General features: G+C 42.0%; 1 protein-coding gene across 1 annotated transcript in view; it reads left to right on the top strand.

Annotated features, from left to right (window-relative positions):
- TMEM132C (transmembrane protein 132C) overlaps positions 1 to 22606 on the top strand; it is a 290776-nt gene that overhangs the window by 47354 nt on the left and 220816 nt on the right. The gene's annotated exons all lie outside the window — the stretch shown is intronic.

Genomic DNA, 22606 nt, shown 5'->3' with positions numbered 1-22606 from the left:
TGGATTGGACTCGGAAGATGTAGGTTTAATTCCCTTCTGTGCCACAGACTGCCAGTGTGCCCTTGTGCAAATTGCTTAATCTCTCTGTGTCTCTGCTCCTCACCTTTAAAAAGAGGAGGACACTGCCCTACCTTTCTGGGGTGTTGTGAGAATAACGACATTACAGATTATGAGGGGCTCATCTATTGCAATGAATGGAGCATATGTATCTAGTGTAATTTGACCACTGTGTTTGATCTGTACATGATGTGAGATCAAATTTAAAATCCATCTGTGGTGTAACTCCATTGACTTCAAAAGACCACGGACAAACCTGACCCATGGGTTTTGGCTGGTTTTACCTCACTGAGTGCTGTGGTCAAGTTACATTAGGAAGAAGAGTGGGCTCTGAAGTTTCCCAGGATTTATGTTTGTACCTTTTGAAATTAAGTAAAACCCGATCTCTATAAACCCTGTTGACAGCAAAACAAAAGACTTCAATGTCATACGTTTTCAGTGCAGATTTGGGGATATACATCTATTTTTGTTTGTTTGAAAGGGAAGGTCCAGCTCTTCATTTGTTACAGCTGTTACCTCTTTGTGTTTGAGACAAAACTAATGTGTCTATTTTAAACTGACAGCTTACAGATTTAATGTGTTTTTGCCATGAAATAATACACTCTAAACGTTAGTACCTATTTTAATGCACAAGCTAAGCTGCTGTACTGTGCATTCCGTTATTATTTTGTGGGTACATAAACTCCTTAAAAGGCTGATTCTCCTGTCGTCGTCGTCTTTTAATTTTCATTTATGGAGTATTCCTCTATTTATTTATTTATTTTTTTTATATTTCCCCATCTTGTGGATAGAAGTAATCCTGTGTTCATACAGTGTTGACCCTAGCTGGGAATGAATCAGAAAGACGGACTGATTACACAGCAGCTAACAATCTAACCAGTAAAGCTGGTTTGCAAATGTGCAAAAAATCTGTGCTCTGTCTCATCAGGGCATTAATGGCTGGATTTCTGTACGTTATCCTACTACTAATTCCCAGACTGGAGCACAGTTACTTTCACCATTACAGTTAAGAACCCCAAACAGTAGGTGAGATTCAATGAAAAGCTAGCAGTGTTTTTCAGGGTTCTCTTATATTCCATGTTCCTTGAGTTCACATGGTGTATTTGTCCCCTTATGCTTTAGCTCTGGATTTTTTTGCATTCCAGTATTTGCTTTCCAGGATTATAACCATCTGGGAAGATACTGGCATGGATAACTAAGTATGAATGCTTTTTGAAGATTATTCATCAGGGGCATGCTTTTTTGATCACACTTAGTGCTTCTGCAACCTGTATGATTTCCATGCTCTGCTGGTCTCTCTGGTACTGAGAAACAGTTGAGTCCTGACGCATCTGAAATGGTAGCACAAATACAGCCTTAGGGCTCGGTCCTGCAAACTACTGAGAGTAGTGCTCACTGCTGGAAGAAGCCCTGCTGTGCTCAGTGTGAATTCTCATGCTAATAAGGAGTAAGGCCTTGATTCAAGAAAGCACTTAACCACGTGCTTAAGAGCTTTCCTGAGTAGGAATGCTTTCCAGATTCGGGGCTCAGGCTTGGCAGTAAGTGATTGCAGGGTTGGGCCCTTACTGTGCATAGCATTTCTTGCACAAACTAGATCCTTAAATGCTTTGCTAGGTTAAAGGGACACAGGTTGAAAAGCAAATTCTGTGTGACGAATAACATTTCAGATTCATAAAATTGATTGGAATGTAAGAATTGCTACTTTTCACTGTGAATTCATGTTTGTTTTTTACTCATCTGGGACCATGACAACACAGACTAGTCAGTTTTGCTTATAGTGGGCAGTTTTTCATCCATTTCACTAAGGTCTGGTCTACACCCCAGACCTACGTTGGTATAACTGTCGCTCAGGGTTGTGAAAAATCCACACCACTAAGCGACATAGTTATATCAACCTAACCCCCGTGTAGACAGAGCTATGTCACTGGGAAAGCTTCTCCTGTTGGAGAGGTGGATTGACCCCTGATGGGAGAGCCCTCTTCAGTTGGCATAGGGCATCTTCATTGAAGTGCTATAGTGGTACAGCTGCACCGATGCAGTGTTTTCAGTGTAGACTTGCCCTTAGATTTCCCCTATAAAGCTTCAGAAATTCTGGGGAATGTTTTTGCTGATGGGGGAAAACTATTTCCTACAGATTGAAAAAGAACCCACCACCACTGCGCACCCAGCGAAAATTTTCTCTTAACTCACTTTTATAAGAACCTAGATTGAGAGTCCAGCTTGACAATATAGTATTTAAAAATACAGGGCCAGATCTTCAGTTGATGTAATTGATATATCTCCCTGGTCCGTTGTTACAGAGTTAAAATATTTATTAAAACTACAGTTGCAGAGCGAGAATAAGAGTAGGGGGAACAATGGGTCTGCTTCTGACCTTGCTAATGCTGGTTTTACACTGGTGTGAGTATGTTGTCTTCAGTGAAATTGCTCCTGATATCCCTGGTGTAAGTGAAAGGAGAATCCGGCCCTATTGAATCAATCCTGCAGAGTGGTGAGCATCTTTAGCTCTTACTGAACTGTGGGAGTTGAGGGCACTCAACTGCTCAGAGGAATGCTCACCCCCAGACAGTTGGATTGTAAAAGAGGCAGAGGGCTAGATCCTGATGTCAGTTGCAGTTGTGCAGCTGAAATTGGAATTTTTGTCTAGGAAAGCCGAGGTATATAAAATTCCCTGCTGTGTCTTAATTTTGTTTGTATTTGCCGCACACATTTTCCAGCTCACAAAAGAAGAGCTTTGGAAAGGCAGCCTCTGAAGGGATTGAGAGAGAAGAACAAATTCTTTCTACTTGTCTTTTGTAGAAATAATTTACAGAGTAAGGAGTTTGATCCACTAGGGTGGGGTTTGGAGGCTGAGATGTGTAGTACCCATGTGGGGCTCTCACAGAGCAGCTGAAGCCAAGAATGCCTCATTGCACTAAACCACTGCATGGCTTCTTTCTCTGTTCTCCGGGAAATGAGCAAGAAGAAGAAAGACGACTTTGCAGCTGATTAATCATCGGGAAACAGTAATCACTAGCGGAGTGTTTGGGATCATTATTCAAGGACTTTTAGACAGAAATAAACCAGAGAACTACAACAGTAGCTTTCTCTAATTTATTTTCCTGAGCTCAGTGCTACTTCATGTATTGAGCAAACCATTTCTCTTCTTCCAATTTATAGTCCATAATCTCCAGGGAATGGATTCCAAACATCCAGCAGAGTTTATTCTAGAACCTCACCTGATGAGAGCATATTTACTTCTTTAAAAGATGCTATTTATTATGTTGTTCATTCTCCAAAATCACAGATCACTCTTTATAGTACACTTTAAAACTTTTATATAGCAGCTTGAAAAATAGTTTGAGCCAGATGCTTAGCTGATGCAGAGTGCCATAGCCCCCTAGAAGCCAGTGAAGCTGAGCTGGCGGACACCAGCTGAAGCTCCTGCCCTTTGATTCACATTTCTCCTCTGCATGTATAATATAGTGCAGACAAAGACAACTGCCTTGAATCTGCAAGAATTTAGATACTAATCAAGTAGTAAAAAGGCACCATGCAGAGGCAGAGAGCTAAAATCCTAAGGATGACTTCAACGACTTCCTCTCTTTCTTTTCAGGCTTCCGGAGAGATTCTTAAAGGCAGAGCTGATAGTAGGCAAATGAACGTAGGCGTGTACGTTTATCTGCGGATAGGGATGTAAAAACTCCACTGGACGTGACAGCAAGTGGATGAGATGCCGTAGATGTTACCTGTGCTAATACTGCAGTGTTCAGGCAGCAGTGCTGTTCTCTCCGATTGGCTGCAATCGGGAACATACCAAAGATGCGGGACCAGATCCCCAGCTAGTGAAATCCTCATGATTCCATTGGCTTTAACAGAGCTAGACTGATTTACCCCAAGCTGAGGATCCGGCCTTTGTGAGAAGTAAACTTATTTTTCTACTGTCACAATGAAAAACGTTCATAGGACAAGGCACTGATGACAAAACATTGTTTTTTAAAAAAATGTTTCTGTGGGATGAAGTGCAAAAACCTGGGAAAAATCGGGATCATTTCCCTGTACTTCATGCTTGCAAGCTGAAATGGGTCAAGGGACTTCTTAACCACATCTAGACCTTCAAGCGGAGTAGATACGTTCTGTCACCAAGAGTCTTGATGCTATATAGCAACTTTTCAACAAAGCTGCAAGAGACGAAGCTTCATCACGTATCTGGCACTGGTTAAAATGAACTCACTTGCCCCAAATCAATGAGAGCTATAATTAGTTTTCCTGATTTCTCTAAAACCCCCCCACCTGATAGAATCCTGAACATCTCAGTAGTATAGAAAGTCTCTTGGGTATCTCTTGTCTAGTCAGTTCATTTTGTGTTATACCCACTAACCTTAATAAGGAGCGAGCCTCAAACGTTTGGATTATCCAGAGTCTCTAGAGTCTGCACAACTGGTCAGGAGATTTTTACAAGAATAGGCTTTGATGAAACAGTTTGTGTACATCCTACTTCCAATTGGGCAGCAAATATTGCACAAAGCTTCCCCCCCCCCCCCCCGGGGTGTCTTTGTGCTTCTGATCCAGCTCAGAAGCAAGAAATACATTCTTTTTTTTCCAAAATATCAAGAAACCAAATCATTTAAAACCTCCGCAGAAAAAGGTTTAGTTCAGGCTTGATTTTGGGGGGGAAAGGATTTTGAACTTTTTGGAGTACAGTTTGTCCATCCTGCTGGAACTTCAATTATATATAAAATATATTTTTCCTGTCGGTGCCTTGGATCTCTTATTCATATTGATCCCCCTTGCTGCATATCAGTTGTTTTTGCCGCATGCAGAAAACTCATTAACTCAGTTGGACTTCCACCTGCAACGGGAGGGCAGAATATGGAATCCGCAGATGCAATTTTGCATAAACATCAGGGGCCGAATTTTTAAAAAAGCTCAGCTCCCATTTACACATGTTAACACCTGGCCAGATTTTCAGAGCTCAGCACACTAGGAGCTGCCGGGTGATGAGCCCCACTGAAAATCTAGCCCCACTTGTGGGTACTGAGTAGTTGAAAAATCTCACTTTACATGTGATGTTAGCCTCATTTTTAGCCCCTGGAGGTAGGGAAATAGCTCATAAAATGCGAACACTGTTCATCTACACCTAATTACCCCAGGGACGAGATTGCATTTAATAGAACAAACATATTAAAATGCCACTCCTAATTTTCCACAGTAGAAGGCAGTTTCAAAGATCGCCGCATCCAAGAATGAATTGGTGCTATTAGGTTTCATAAGCAATTGTTACAGGGAAAGAGTTGCCATAGTAATGGGTTTAAGCAGCGTTTTAATCTAATATGAAGGGCACTGTTGCATGGTGGCCAGAGGCTTTTAGAACTGTCCTACAAATAGATTGGGAAAGAGGATCATCAGATCTTGGTTGAATTCATCAGGGTTTGGGGCCAGTCCGACTATCTATTCAGGATTTACTAGCTTTTGCTGGATGAGAAATGGGTAAGGAGGAGGCAAAAGAGATGTCGTGTGTGAGATTTATAGGGCAGCTGTATCCATCCTTGTATCTTCCCTGGAAACATGTGCATAGCATGCACGGTATAAATTATATCTGGTGACATGAGCTATTTATGTTTCTGAATCTATTTCAGAACGAGAAGAGAAATCAACTTCAGCAGAAACTAAAAGGTTGGGGTTTGTTTGTTTGTTTTTTTTTATTTAAAGAGCACCATGGAAAAATATGCAAACTTCTCTTTTTTACATACCCAATATTGTTTACTTATGTACAATGCACTGTTTATGTATGCAATTATCTGACTTGAACATAATAGAATAAAATATTATGAGCAGTTACTGGGTGTTACGATGGAGGGTGGAGAATTAGCATTTGTTAATGCACGCCCCCAAAAAAAAAATCTAGGTGAAAAAAATTATTTGCTCCAGTCATTTCCATATGTGCAGTAACTGACCCTAGGTACTAAATCTACTTCCAGACAGTCGGGATCTTGTTTCTTTCACACAACCTCCCCACTCACCTTTTGTAACTCTTCCACGTGTTCTGATGGTCAAGGACTGCAAAGAGAAGTAATTAATTCAGCCGACTGTGTGTCTGGCCAGATATTGTGTAATTTATTGCTAGCCCTTTTGGTAGTAGGGAGTACAAAGACTTGAGGGATATTGGGAGCTCTAGGCTCTCATGGGAAGAAGTCAAGCAACACAGTAACTTTTGAATGTAGAGACTACAGTTCCCAGCATCCACTTAGGCTGCTTCCTGCCAAAGGAGGCATAGAAGTTAAATAGCCAGAGTCCTTGCTTGCAGTTCAACATCCGAATGGTGAAAAATTGCAAAGATCTTAAACTATTGAAGATGTCTGCATTTATCCCATCTGTGGTCACTTTTGCATATGTGTTTGTATTTCTGGGCCAAATTCTGTTACGCCCAGTGGGAACCATGTTAGGTGTAATAACTGAGGACAGAACTTGGCCTACAACATATTTCACACATTTGTGAGGCGGTAATGTTCCCTCTGTCTTCTGTTTAGAAGTGGAACCCTGGATCCAAGTGTCCTTGAATTTTCATGTTTAAATCATTAAGCTTTGCTAGTGGGAATACTCTTATATAGTGGGTGGGTGGGGAAACCCTGCTATTGCAGTTTAAACACACATGTACAGGTGCAGCAGTTTCATTGTCCTCCTTCACTCTAGCAGCATCAACATGAAAGTTATGACCTTCCTTTGCAAACAGGTGACATCACAACTGTGAAACTCCTGTACATAATGGATATGAGGTCTAGGGTTCACAGCTGTGTTGACTAACTACATAAAGATGTCGTGGGTTTTTTTTTTCTGATTCCTGTTTTGGATGACTTCACTAACCAACATAGTGCAAAGTACAAATGGTATATTCAGCTGTAATATTAGCAGTTCATATTAGGTATATGAATCATCCAGTCAGGGAACAGAAGGAATACCATGTGGCTTATGACTGTCAAACCTATGAAGAACTGCAAATACTCCCAATTCATGTGGCGTTTGTAGACCAAGAATTATTCACTACAGAAATTCACAAATAGTTTCTAATAACAAGTAAATGTTAGGCTTTTACAATCTATTTGTAAGTAGTTCACCACACACACAAAAAGGTGAAATACTGAAATTTGTTATGAATTTATGTCAAATTGTTTCATAACAAGACAAACAAGACCCTTGGGTCTAGAACAGAAGATGAGATGTTTCAATCAATTCTAAGTAGGAGCTGTCCTTAATGATTTTAAAAATTAAAAAAGGGAGAATAGCCACTATTAAACTGTCATTATGACATGTCAGTACTACAAACATCAAGTAATAATGTAAAAATAATAATACAAAAATGAAAAATAACTCCATAAATTAAAATAAAATTCCAAACCAAAGCTTGGAAATCTGAAACAAAATTCCATAATTTTCTGAAACGTTTCAAAATCAATTTTGTGGAAATGTTTGATGAATTCAACACATTTTTTTCAAAACGTTTCAGTGTAGATGTAAACAGCATCTTTTGCTGAAAAGTTTCCAACCAGCTCTGGTCATAATGCATATGCACAAAGACTGTGAATTAGGTTTTTACAGCCAACCTTACTTCTGACATTTCCTAACATTTGAGTGCTTGACTTTGCAACCTTAGCATCCTTTTAACATTGTTTTAATTTGTAATATTGAATATAGATTAGCAACACTGCATTTTGTAATACTTCTGTAGTGATAAATGAGAACTGTAATTTCATCGTCGTGTGCAGGTAATAACAATGCCCCCTGCTATTGCTATATTTATTCAGTTCTTATTCTGCCCTTAATGGGATGTAATCTTTGCTTTTTTGTCTTCTGGAGAAAATTTGTGTCAAAACATTAGGAATAATCAAGAAAACTGTACAGCAAACTCCCCAAGAGATAAGTGCATTGTTTGCCCGTTCAGCTTTCTGTTAAAAAGCTCAGAGGAGAACATTTTGCTTATCTGAACGTAATGCAATTCAATAGACCAGGAAGAGGTGAATCAAATTAATGACACAATATGCTCTTTTTCTCCTCCTCATTCTAACTCCTTGAGTTCAAAGATGACTCTCTTTCTAACCCCAAGATATTTTCCTTTTCAGTATCTTCTGAACAGGTCTTGCTGAGGCAAGAAGCCATTGGTGTTTCTTGGGGTCATTGAAATAAAGATTTCAAGGCAAATACTCTTCCATAAAATCGTGATTAATGATGGGAGGGAACTATCAGCACAGGCACTGAATACCCGAGGACGGACTGCACCTCCTACTTCACTTCAGAGACTTTGGTTCATTTCCAATAACACTGAAATCTTAACCACTGCAATTACCAGTGAACTTTCAGATTCCTAGCAACTCGCAAAGGAACTGAGAAAGCAGTTATCTGGGTAACTAGGGAATTTAACACCAGAACAACCTTCTGCTTCGCTGGCACATTAAGGCTCCAGCATTGCCTATCCAGGGGATGATTCCAGCGAAGTTTCAGGAGGAGAAAAGTGAGGGCAGGAGCCAGTCCCCATATGTCTTGGGGAGACACAAAAGGGGGAAATCTGCAAGTAGCTGGAATGGGATTTAGCCACAAAGTCTGGATCTGAACTTCCCTAAAGCTTGGGTCTCTTTGGATCTGGGTTTCTGATCCACGTTTAATAGACTGAGCTGCTGCTTCTGCCATATAGATACACGAATGCAACTATCCTTTGCAGGACACACAATACCTTAGACCTGCTCAGTCACTTACTGTTGGCTAATGTTCTTGCCCAGTAGGGGTTGGTCTGGAGAGACACTGCAACCATCACTACTTTTTCCGTTCCCACTTCCATATAGTGGAGATTAGCCGTCAGCTCAACTGTCCAGAGGCCTTTGATGATTATGGAGCTGAAGGATGTGAGTTTTGTTCCCTGTGCCGTTTGTATGTGGGTGGGGCAGGTGTGGTCTCTTTGTGTATGTTTGTTTTAATTATGAGGATATGGATTTATCACATCAAAGCCCCGTGAATGTAGTTGTCCAAATGATATCGTTTGTCCCAGTTAGCTGTTTAATAGTCTCCTGCAATGTTGCAACATGCAAGTATCCTAGCACTAAGTTCCTCTAGAACAGCCATTCAAATTGGAGCAACACAATCTGGCCTAGTGGATAGATGCTGGCCTGGGACTCAAGAGACCTGAGTTCTATTCCCAGTACTGCCACCGGCCTGCTGGATGGCTCTGGGCAAGTCACTTAACTGCTCTGTCTGTTTTCCCCATCTGCAAAATGGAGATGGTGATACTTCTCTCCATTGTGAAGTGCTTTCAAATCTGCTGATAACAGTCTGTATATAAGAGCTTGGTGGTATTATTATTAGGTATCCCTGCTTGGACAAGCATATGTCCTCCTTGAATATAGCTGGTATGTCACTTATTACTGAAGCTTTTAAGTAACTGAAATCAAATCATCAGCCTTAACAGCCCGTTGAGATCAACAGAGGCAGTTTTTTACCTCACTGATGTTTCACTCTGAGGATGCAGAAACACTAGGGGTTTGTCTATGCTGCAGTTGACAACCCCAGGCTCCCTTGTGCCAGCTGGCTCAGGGGCTGTTTAATTGCAGTGTCGATGTTCAGGCTCAGGCTGGAGCTCACTTTTTAGGGTCCTACAACCCCGGCTCCAGCCCAAGCTGGAACTTCTACACCACAGTTAAACAGCTCCTTAGCCTGAGCCCCGCGAGCCTGAATCAGTTGGCACGGACCAGCTCTGGGTTTTTAATTGCAGTGTAGACATACCCCAAGACCTCTCCATTTACACTGTGAAAACCTGTACATAGATGGGCTAGAGATGGAATTCATGGACAAAACCTTGTGAGTACAGAAAAATCCACCAAACCTGTCCTCAGGTTCTCAATTGTTCTAGGGTGGATCTGGATTTTCTCTAATTATTGAGTGAGGCCCCTATCCTGCAAAGTAGCCTGCGAGCGTTCCTTTTCATTCTCTCCATTGATGTCCGTAGAACATCCTACAGATGTAGGGGTGCTCACAAGTGAATCTCTGCATGATCAAGCTAAGACCTTTAGTCTGGATTTGAACACAGAAACAGATGTTCATTACTTAATGTTTTAGAGAGCTGTGTGAGATCTTAGCTTCAGTGGGAGTCAAGCAGCTAAAACTTCACTCATTTCTTAGGATATCCGGGTCAGATCCTGATTTCATTTACATTTCAGATGCGTAAATGTTCAGAATGAAATTTAAAGCAAGAAAACACTTCCTGGCAAACATTTCTTAACTGAAATGCAGACGCGCCATCCTTTGTAAGCCACTTCTGTATCCAAACCTCACAAGCTTCAGATAAAGCAGTTGCATTATAAGCTCATTCTCATTCCATATGAGGCTGGTTCTCATTTTTCCCCATGTAACTAAACGACTTTAATTTGATCTTCCTACTCCTTGAGCTTTATTTCATTGCTCTTGATTGCCACAGAGAGTGATGTTTGACATACCCAGTATTCTCTCATGTTCATAGTTAGTCTCATAGTTCTAAACTCAGTCAGAAAACATGTTGGTTTAATCTTGGTTTTGATTAACTGATTTTTGCAAAGTGCTTCAAGATGCTCTCATGGCAGATGCCAGAGACGGCTGAGATGGAAATAAGAAAGTTTTATGTAAAAGATGGGATAGGAAGGGGGTTAGAAAGAAAGATTAATTGGGTGAAATGTTCAGATCTGAGGATTTCCTGCTTGAAAGTGTGTGCTCATTTGGAAAGGAAAGGTAGGTTGTCTTGACAACTGCATAACATTGCATATCCTGGCTTATTTAAAAACAAAAGCACTAGCATTGATAATAGTGCTTTGTATTTCGATAGGATCTTTCAACCAGGTGTCTGAACATGCTTTTAAAAATCAATTAATGCTTGGGTAGAGCAGGTACTCTATTTAACAGGGTGGTAAACTGAGGCCTGGAATCCTTGGGGCTTGCATAAACTCAATAGGGCAAGATTAAAAGATACTTCTACTCATGATGAGTAGGTTCAGGATAGTGCAACGAGTCCTATTGAATCAGTGGGGGCACTTGCAGAGAAAGCTACTACTCATGTGAATGAAAGGAATCCAGATCTGTTACATAAGTGAACAGTGGAAGTTAGGCATAAAACCAGATGTCCTGACTTTCCGTTCTAACCATTAGCCTACATGTCTTTGTGTTTACATACATGTCTCCTCTGCCAGATAGATCTGATGCGAGTTTCAGAGGTAAACAGCCCACAAAGGGCATTCAGCAACTTTTTCGTTCATGGAGTTTTGATTGTGAGGTTTGTTATGGTTCAGCAGAGACGCTCATGAAGTCCGTGATCGTGTTTCAGAGTAGAGTTTGGGAGGAAACGAATGGAAAATGTGGAACAGAAGGAGACTGAAAAGGACAAAGTTGTTCGTGCTGTCATTTGCCAGTGATAGAAATTAAATATGCTTAAGAAGTTAGTTGTATGACAGTATCCTGTTTATATCTTTGATAAACTTTATGGCATTAAGTTAAAACTTTTATTGAATTACAGTTTACCTCAAAGGTGTTCATTCTATTAAAAATGAAACGGTGTATGTAGTATTGGGGGACTGGGTGTGTACCTTTCCTAATAGGTAGGAGGGATGGTCACGTACTTCCTCTGTTATCAACCCTTTGGGGCCATGCCCCTGGAGAGGTGTGCATATGCTAGTTCAGACTCTTCCCCAGGGACCAACAGGCAAAGAAAGGGTTTTTGGATAAATAGCCTGGTTTTTAACTGGCTCGTGGCCTTCTTCCTGATCTGGCAAATGGACAGGACCCCAGGTTTGCAGAGGGCCTACTAGAATCCATGGTCGAGTTGGGGTGGTCTCTGATAAGCCTATTAGCATGCATGTAGGTTATTTTATTGTTTGTGGTGCTTTTTACCTTAAGAATAAAAGAGGCTTGCATAGAAGAGCTGTTGGTAACTTGTATCTGTAGCAATTAATCTGTTAACCAGCTCTGAAGGGAAAGCAAGCAGGCAGCCTGTCTGTGATGGGAATAACACAGTGAATGCTGGGAACTATGCTGTCTAGATACCCCCTGGTCAGAAGGGGGTGAGGTGCAGGTCTCCACCCAAAAAAGGCAACAGCTGAGGAAAAGTACAGGTGCAGTTGCCCTGAACTGTGACAACCTGTTTGTGTGCAGAATGACATGGGTTCCTGCCAACATCTACTGCTAATAATCCATCAAATAAGGAATTATGGGGGTTGGTTTATGCTGTTTTACTAGTAATCGTGAAAACGCTATTGACAAACTGCATTTAAATCCAGGCCTCCACCGACCCTTCTGAACAAGGGTCTTTTACAGCTAGATGAGCAATGCATGTCTGCCTATGGAGGGATACTAATCCAGATATATCCACTATAAGACAATTGAGATGGATTGATTTTATTTTATTTTATTTATTTATTTTACTAAAGCAGAGGAGACTAAAACTTTCTGAGCTTAGGAAATGCTTCTCTAAATCCACAGTATAATCCAACCCCCGTTTACGTGGCAGCTATTGAGATCGTCTAGTATTTGCAGCTATCAACTGGACATGTCCGCCACAGAATAGCAAATAGGTATATTCCTGTCATCCCAACCACGTTTGCCATGTGAGTGTGAGGAAGGGTCAAATCTTTTGCCAGTCTTTGTTCCACAAGTAATTTATTAGGAACCTGGCATGTCAGATGCATAGGTTTGAGAGGAGGCGGAAATGTCGTACTCTGTGGGCTGCAAGAGAGGCAACACTGGACTGGCAGGGAAGTCACTGACTAAGTTACTCAGAGAGCTCCCTCTGCTGGCTGATGGCCAAAGGAAATGGATCTTGGCTTCCAAAGCATCTGCCTGTTTGCCAATCCAAAGTGGCAAAATTATATGCGCAGTGGGTGGATTTAACAGTAAAGAGGAGATAACAATAACAATAAAATAGCGAGTCAGCACCTCGTGTGCCATATTTGTCTTTGGAGCCCGGGCAGAGAGACTTTCTTAATGCTATTCAATAGCTTACCTAGCAGAATGCCGTGTTTGCTGCTTTAAACTGAAATCACCTTATTTGCTAATGAAAAGAACACTCAGTGCCCCCAAAGAGCTTACATGTAAGCTAATGTTTGGTTTTGGATTGTTGGATGTTGAACAGTCTAAATTTCACTTAACTTTGCATCTGTTAAAAATTATTCTCTGCAGATTGTGTGCAAATTACTTAAAGCAGCGATCTTGAGTCAGCCTTTGCTGTAGTGAAATGGACTAATTTTTTTCATTAATTTAAATGCACTTAGGGAAACCAAGAAAAATATTGGCCTCATTTTTCTTCTTAACTTGGTGGCCTAAACTAAGGCAGCTAAATCCATATGTAGACACTTGAGTGTATGATCTGGTTCTCAGAATGGATGACTAGGATTTGTGGGTGCCGTATGTCTCTGAAAATAGGTCACAGACTTAGGTGCATGAATTTAGGTTTCCAAGTCTGAAAATGTTGGCCCAATTTCATAGGGGTGGGTGTATACTATGACTGAATTTCAGAGTGTAGGATTTGGGGGCACTGTACTGGGTAGTAATACTGCTGAAATCATCCCTTTTGTCATTTTATACAAATAAAGGGCAACTTTATGTGTTTTATAGACTTTTTGAGCCTGCTCCAAAGCCCCATTGATGCAAAGGGGAGCTTTTCCACTGACCTAATTGGGTTTTGGGTTGGGCCCTTATGTATGTTAAGAGTTCTAACCTCTTCAGATTCTTTGGGGTGAAATTGCTCACTGTTTGATGGGACTGGTAGGTATTGCAATCTGCAGTGTCTTTCCTTCCCTCCTCTCTTACTATGTTGGCATGCCTCTTCTGGGATCATCATGAGTGAATAATGGATTTTTTAAAAAGTAAATGTACATTTACGTCTGATTTTTAATATGTTTAGATCTGATTACACTGTGGGAGGGAGCTTAAAAGCATAAAGGGTTACTGTACTTTACTAATGCTAATAATAACACACTGTACTTGTCCAGTGCCTTTCATTCCGGGATCCCAAAGAATTTTGAAAACACTTAAGTTCCAAGCCACACCTGTATGGTAGGTACCTTACTCTGTGCCTCTGTCTGCTCACCTGTAAATGAGGCCCTAACTCAGAACTGAGAATACAACCTTGAGCCTTGATTCCCAAGCATCTCTTCCTTGAGATTTCCTTCAGACTTAACCTGTACATACTTGTCCAATTATCTGAGTTCCTGGAGTTTTTCTGTTAATGTAATTAGCCATTTGTGACCAGCAGACCCAAGGCATTCCAGACCTCTCATTACCATTGTTTCCTTTGGTTTATACTCCATGCAGGTTTCTGTGCAATCGGTTTGATGTGGTTTATTTTAAATATTTTAAAATCAAATCCCAACCTTCTTGCATTTGGAAGAGCTTGGGCCTAGAAGACTATTCTGTATAATTTCTTCTGTAGTTAGCAGCAGGAAAGTTGTTTGTTTTTTTTTTTTTTTTTTAAGGACTGAAGCTAATGAAAACCTCTTGGAACAGCAGGTCATTTGGCAGATACTGTGTTCCTGATGCCTATTGCTATGTCACAGGAGGCTGAAACAGCAAGAACTGAGCCCATGTTGAATATATTTACTCTTACCTGCTCTGCTGCAGATTAAACAGGAACAGATTTTTGGCTCTGAGCGTCTGTGCATAAATTCAGTCTGAATAGCCAAGTTATTAAATGAGATCACCTTCTGAAAAATAATACCAAGCACAACCATTTAAAAAAAAAATATAAATTTCTACCTCCTGAGCAGTCAAAGCAAATGTGGGGCTCCCGCATTATAAAGATCTCTGGTTTTAGCAAATTTAATCTTGTGCTGCTTTCTGGCTAATTTTTCCTGAAGTTAGAAGGTTCCTTCAAAGCAGGTGTGTTCTTTGCATTAAGTGTTTGTGCATTGCTTTTTGTGTGTGAGCAAATCTAATATTTGTGACAAGGGCCAGTTTGACAGCCTTGAAAACTGAAATCCTCTCATAATCCAGGAAGATGACAGGTACATCTCAGACTGTGACAGTGCAAGTTTACCGATCCTACCCCACCAATATGCCTCCCCCAGTTCTACAGAGACTTTAGTGGAGCCTCCGTGCCCGTTCAGTCCTTTCCCTCTGAGACTTCCAGCAGTGGTTGCTGACTGTTAATGTGAAAAACTTGTCCACTGAGGTCTAGATTGAGGGGAAAAAATGTATGTAACACAAGCTGCAGAATAACCATCAGGTAGAAACAACTTTCAACCGCTGCCTGGCTGGGTTGGTTTTGAACCAGCAATCTGGAAGCAAGATGTTCTTTTTTCTGTTACCAACCTCCTGAGAAATTGAGAGGACCGGCAATGGGGGAAACTGTGTATAAACTGGAAATGTAATGAATACTGATCTTGTGAAAACAAAACAAGTTTATTCCTGACAAACGTTGGCATATCATTATGAGTAACTCGCATTCTTCAAGAGTGTCCTCATTTACAGAGCAAAAAGTTCCAGTTTCCAAGGATCGCTGGGGAATAGAGATGCCCCAGCAGGACTCCCTCCCTGCTGGACATACTGGGAGTTATGAATGATGGAGAATACCGCATCCATGTTGGGAGACTCCTGCAATGGCTGGTTAATTCTGCCTTATTGCTGCTTTGGGTATAGCTGAGGATCTGGCCCAAATCTTTGTAAGTGGCTTACAAACTGGTAATCTGCAAAGCTGGTTTGTCCACAAAGGTGAAACATCCACCAGGCTTTGAGCTTATACCATAACAAGTGCTACCATCTTTACGTTTAACTGAAGTGTGTTAGACCTCAAACATGCCATTTTACAATTCAATGAAAACTGCTTTTATTGGACCAGATGGTACTGCATCATTCAGTCACATGGTTAAGGATTATCACATAAACAACCTACATTGATTTCTTTCACATTGTACTCCTTTCTGGAGATTGGGTCAATTAGCTTGAGTTGTCTGAAGCTGTACTTAGTGGTAATGAGAACATTCATTATTTTTAAAAGGAATATGTATCTGGTGCACTTGCGTATACATGCAAGAATTGCTATTTTAGAAAACAAACTGTAGTGTCCATGCACAGGTAATTCATAAACAAACCTTCCGATTACATGGATGAAAACAGAGTCAAAATTAAGTAATCCAGATAACTTCCAAGGAACTCTGGTGGTGTCAGTAGATTCCTGCATAAACTCCTTAGCTCTGGAAACTTGTATGCAAGTCCTGCCTTAGGTTAAGAGTGAAAATATGTCCTAGTCTTACCTTACTAGAGGGGCGATATGCTTTTTGCTCAACCTCAAATGCCTCCAAATCCGACTTCATTAGTGTTTGTTTGACATGCATTTGCTGATCACATCTGGTTCATATGAATGCTCTTCAGGGAGGCAACATTTCCATCAAAGCTGGCTATGAACTTTGTTGAACATCCAAAAGTTACTTGTGGCTGCTATTGCTTGGTTTCTTTCAAGCTTGGACCCACTCTTTTAGGAAAAGATCACAAGGATAAGTCACATGGATTTTGTCCAATATTGCCACTGAGCTCACTAAACTCATGTGAGCATGCACAACCCCATCAAACCTGAATTTACCTTACAACGTTGCAGTGAGATTCTACCATGGAGAAAAGGGGATTTGTTTGAACTCAGAACTGTGAATCCACACAAAGAGGTTGACCTAAAATATTCATCAATCCATTTTGAAACCAACTGGTAAGCATTCCCACAACTCTATTTCCCTTGAGAGGAATCCACATTGGGGCGGGGGGTGGGGGTGTGGGGGAGGGAAGAATGGTCCAAGACTCTAGCCTGTGACTCAGGAAAACCAGTTTCAATTTCCTTTTCTGCCACAGGCTTCCTGTGTGACGTTAGGCAAGACAGTTAGCCATTCTGGGCTTCTGTTCCCCATCTGTAAAACGTACTGTCCTACCTCATAGAGGTGTGGTGAAGATAAACACATTAAAAATGGTGAGGCTCTAAAATACAGTAATGGGGCTGCATAAGTACCATAGACTGCCACGGAACCACGACAGCACTTGGTACAATACAGCTGACAATCCCTCATGTTCTTCCAAGTCAGGACTAAGGTGACTAGGCAGAGAACATGCAGGAAAATCTGCACAGTGCCCCACCGCACCATTGCTGGTTCTAATTAGGCCATTTTTATGAGCTCCAGAGTCAGACAAAAATGAGGAGCCCTCCCCTTGTGTAGTTTCCTGTTTGCTGGGTGCATATAAAAGAGATCTGGCTATGATGTATGTTAATAACGAGCTGATAATGTAAGCCAGCCCAGAGATGTTGAGTTAGTCTGGTATGCTGCCAAGTGGAAGGTGAAAGTTCAGGGACTGACTCCTGTTGCCAAGACCCGGTCCTGTGGAGAAGGTCTGCCCATTAACAGATTGAGTTTCTCATTAGGGCCACACAGTGTACACTTAAAGTTGAAACCCGAAAGCTGAAACCCAATACCAGTAAAAGCCTGCCGAACAGAGTGGCGGATTTACGGGTAAATAAAGGATTAAAGGAATACTTGGCACAGCTATGAGACTGGAAACCTGGCTGGCCTTTGAGGATTGCCCTGTATTGCGGGTCTTCCCTTTAAGACTAGCGTGTAATGACCTTCCTTTCGGTCACTGCTCATCCGATACAGCCCCCAGGCAGGAGTTGTACATTATCCATTCTCTTAACGGCCATCTCCCCCATTGGCAGGGTGATTCCATGCTACTGCATTGAATGCAAAACTGCACAAATACGGGATTAATTTAGGGGGACTCAGTGTAATGCAAACAGACCCTTATGCTGTCTCTGGTTGTAGGGCACATGCACCAGTCCTCGGTTTTCACAGGGAGCAGCTCGGTATTTATAGTATCTCTAAACGTACTCTGTTCCTCTCTCCCCTCTGTTTTGAATGAGTGTCTCCAGCAGCTATCAGAATTGCCTGCTCAAGTTACAGCATGTCACGTTTATTGCAGCTGGCAGTGAATGGAGCTCCTGGGTGGCTGAGTGTCTGCTGTACCTGAATTGGAGCTCGGCCAGGTATAAATAGCCTCCTAACAGGTGAAAAATAGACAGTACTACAGTCCAACTGCGACTACAAACTAAAACCCGTTTACAAGAGTGTTGCTCCAGGACTTTGGGCAGTATGGGTTTTATAAGCGCATTTACTGGAAGGAAAAATTATTCCCATAAAAGTTTTGGATTTTGAACTTGTGAGACCTGTTTAATGAGACTTGCACCCTTCTGCTTTAATTGGCTAGCCGAACAGGGAAGCACTGTGACTGGGAGATGCAAGATAAGCATTGTATACTGAGCAATGTTTGAATTATGCCTAGCATAACTATCAATAGAGATTTGCTTGTATTAATAATTTAACCTAATTGTTTTGTTAACCAAATGAAGGAGATAAAGCTGCAGAAGTGGAGGCATCAGTGAATATTATCTTAACCCTCTTCCAGCACAAGGGCTTTCATTGTTTCTGCCTGCCCTCAGAAGCAACCGACATCCTTAATTGCAGCTGACATGGTATTGTCTTGATCCCAACAGCCAGGGACAGTCGCTTTGGACCAAATTCCTGCCTGGGGTAACTTCATTGACCTCTGGGGTTACACCAGGGAAGAGGTATTTGACCTATTATTCACTCAGACAGGATGAGCGGCAAAAGTGCTGGGAATTAGGTCAGGGCTTGGCTCTGCAATGAAAATGCACTCCACATAAAGTGTGTGTGTATGCAAGCACGTATATTTCACTTACAGTTGTGCACACTAAATTTCACTATAGTTTGTGTTATAAGTGACTCAGAGCTTGCAAAAAAGTTCACCAAACCTGAGTTTTCAGGGGATCCTGGGGTAGAGAAGAAACTGAGAGCAGAGACTAAAGTATGCATCTGAAGTCTGCTAGGGACTTCACCGTGGAGGTTTAATTGACCTAGGAACAGCTTAGATCCTAGGGTGACTGGTGTTATACAAAAATCCTACGGCACAAAGAGATCGGAGAAAGATGCCTGGGAATGAGGTTTAGGGGTGTGTCATAAATATAAAGGGAAGGGTAAACACCTTTAAAATCCCTCCTGGCCAGAGGAAAAACCCTTTCACCTGTAAAGGGTTAAGAAGCTAGGATAACCTCGCTGGCACCTGACCAAAATGACCAGTGAGGAGACAAGATACTTTCAAAAGCCAGAGGAGGGGAGAAACAAAGGCTCTCTCTGTCTGGGTGATGCTTTTGCCAGGGACAGAACAGGAGTGGAGTCTTAGAACTTAGTAAGTAATCTAGCTCGATATGCGTTAGATTCTGATTCCTTTAAATGGCTGAGAAAATAAGCTGTGCTGAATGGAGTGTAGATTCCATTTTTTGTCTTTTGTGTCTTTTTGTAACTTAAGGTTTTGTCTAGAGGGATTCTCTGTTTTGAATCAGGATTACCCATCCTGATTTTACAGAGGTGATTCTTTTTACTTCTATTTAAAATTCTTTTAAGAATCTGAATACTTTTTCATTGTTCTTAAGATCCAAGGGTTTGGGTCTGTGTTCACCTATGCAAATTGGTGAGGATTTTTATCAAACCTTCCCCAGGAAAGGGGGTGTAAGGTTTAGGAGGATTTTTGGGGAGAAAGACGTTTCCCAACAGGCTCTTTCCCAGTTATATACCTGTTAGACATTTGGTGGTGGCAGCGATAAAGTCCAAGGGCAAAAAGTAAAATACTTTCTACCTTGGGGAAGTTTTAACCTAAGCTGGTAAAAGTAAGCTTAGGAGGTTTTCATGCAGGTCCCCACATCTGTACCCTAGAGTTCAGAGTGGGGAAGGAACCTTGACATGGTGGCAGAGCGGTGGGATTAACTTGAAATCATTTTGAGATCAATTTGAGGTTTTTTTGAACCAGAAGCACAGATTTGAAAAAGAAATATTTTTTTCCCTTTGGGCTGCTGGAAAGCAGGTTTTAAGCTGAAAGCAGTTAAAGTTTTTTTTCTCTCTGCTTTGGGGACAGAGCAGAGACAAAAGGGAATTGTCTTTTGTGAGCTGGAGTTTTCTCTACCTAAAGGCAGGGTAGTTAACCTCCTGCAGGGAAATTCACCAGTCTTCACAGACCTGAAGGTAAAAGAAAAGGAGTACTTGTGGCACCTTAGACACTAACCAATTTATCTGAGCATAAGCTTTCGTGAGCTACAGCTCACTTCATCGGATGCATCCGATGAAGTGAGCTGTAGCTCACGAAAGCTTATGTTCAAATGAATTGGTTAGTCTCTAAGGTGCCACAAGTCCTCCTTTTCTTTTTGCGAATACAGACTAACACAGCTGTTACTCTGAGACCTGAAGAAGTTTGTTTACCTATTTGCCGGGAGACAAAGGCGTTAGGGTTTTTGGGGGGGTTTTTTTGTGTTAGGATTTTTCTGTAGGCTGACAATCACTATCAGAGAATATAGGTATCCTATTACAGCACAGCAAAATTTTACAAGCCAAGTTGACCATGCACACAGGCATAGGGGCTAGCTGTGGGAGAGGAACGCTGATTTCAGAGCTGGGGTTTTAGAGCCCCAAGGACTCTGAGCGTCCCTTGTACTTGCAGGCATCCCACTGGCAATGGAGCCCTTCCACACTTCCAATCAGTTCAATGGGTCTTACTCATCCCTAACCCCTTCCTCTTTTTCAGGTTCCTTTGTCACCTGAGCCAGTGTGCTCACCCGGTGCATTAAAGCCATCAATACAGTAGTGAGCCTCATGCTGCCGGCATGGAGAGTAGGTTGTGTTGACATGCCCCCCGTGCTTTCCTGGCCCTCAGAGAGATTAAAAGTACTTCTGACATTGCATAGGATAAATCCTGGGGTGATATTATGTAAACATATTCGGTGTGTGCTCATTAATTTCCCTGAGGATCCAGAAACACTTGCCAAGAAAGGGGAAAATTAATTCTAGCTTTAAGGGCTGCACCTGTTGGAAAAACATATCTGCGGCACAGGCTGCTAAGTTCCTGCGTCCACAGCTGGCTGAATTTGGGAGAAGACCTGTTGCTGGGGCATAAGGGGCAGGAAGCTGGGGAAGTTATTGTCCTTTCTCAATATAACAATTGATTGATTTTATAGCAGTGCTAAGTTTCACTACTTTGCATAGGGGCCTGCTGGTGGGTTTCTTTCTTTTTCTTCTTTCTTTCTGGTTTGTGGCACTTGACCTCTTTCAGAGTCGGCACTAGCATTTTTGGAGCAGCCCAACATTGTGTCACTCCCAACACCCAGCGTAACAGACACCTGTCCATCATTGTCACACCCCTTTGTCAAAGGGGGCTTAAAAATGCTAGAGGAGCACTGAGATGATTCCTGGGGATGCAGCTCACGTATCAGACTCTTTTTTACATCAAAATTGTGCACGCGCGCACGTGCACCTTTATATCTTGTTCCCCACCCTCCAATGCACACACATACTTAAGGCTCCTGTTGCAGAAATGGAGTTCAGTAGCTTATTCCTTTCAGCATCAGCAATCGGTCTGACATTTCCAAGGCTATTCCTACAAGGAAAAGGGTGAGAAACTTTTTTCCCCCTGAAATATAAAAGTATGAGCTTCTGTTTTACACCCACCCAAGAGAGTTGGTGGCTTCAGGCTTTTTGGAGGCATGCAGGACAGCTCTGCATCTTTCCTATCATGCCCTCCCAGCCCCCAGTGTTCTGCCAATAACCACAACATTACATGTTGGATGTCTGAGCTTGGAGGGCACGTACCTGTCTACGGTGAAGTCACAAATTTGGCAGTACGGCACCAGGTCCGATGACCTGCTCAGGAGTATCACTTCTGGGCAATGTTTCCACAGCAGAGATGGGCTGTTCCTGGAAATCCCGTGATTAGCAGTAGCCCCTCACACAGTGAGATCTCTGACTGTTGCCGGCTCAGATGCCCGAGGTACTGGTCTCTGCTGCTGAGATGAGTGTTTTAGGAATGCCTGCTGAGTAGTTTTGCAGTTTTGTGCTCATTTCTAATTCTTACACTGGTCTCTCCCTGGCACCAGGGCAGATTTTAACAGTGATTCACCCACTGATGGGGTCTTTTCAGTTAAAATAAGATGATTGATTAGCAGCTGTGGGTAAAGCGGTTCTAAGAGTGGTCACGTCAATGAGGTCACCCTTTGGATGACATCAGCTTGGGGACGGCTCTCAGCTGTGCTGTGGTGGACCAGTCCCAGTGCTTTAACCGTCACTGTTAATTAACCCTGAGAGAGGTGCTTTTCCACACTGATTTCCAGATGTCTGTTTATGAGGCTCTCCTACCACCAATTTGGTGTGGAAATCCCGCCTCTTGCCCAATGATGAAGAGTTATTTGCGGGTTACCTGTGTTGCTGAGGCCATTTCCCCTCAAAGCAAGGCCACCCTGAGCTTCATGTCTGTCTTGACCTCCTCCTAAATCCCATTGTATTTGGGTCAGAGGTGAGAAACAGGGACCTAGCCATGGAATTGGAATTTTAAGAGGCCTAGGTTATGTGTAGATACTAAAATGCTGTGTGTTTGGCACCTCAGGTTCCAAAGGGCTCTGAGCAGGAGGCGGATGGGGGAGAAGAGGGAGAACAATTTCTCTCTTTCCTGTCCAGTGAAATTTCCATATGAATACCTG

This window comes from Natator depressus, chromosome 15 (genome assembly GCF_965152275.1).
Source record: "Natator depressus isolate rNatDep1 chromosome 15, rNatDep2.hap1, whole genome shotgun sequence".
NCBI classification, from domain to species: Eukaryota; Metazoa; Chordata; order Testudines; family Cheloniidae; genus Natator; species Natator depressus.
The sequence above is the reverse complement of the archived record's forward strand: the minus strand, read 5'-3'. Positions and strand labels throughout refer to the sequence as shown.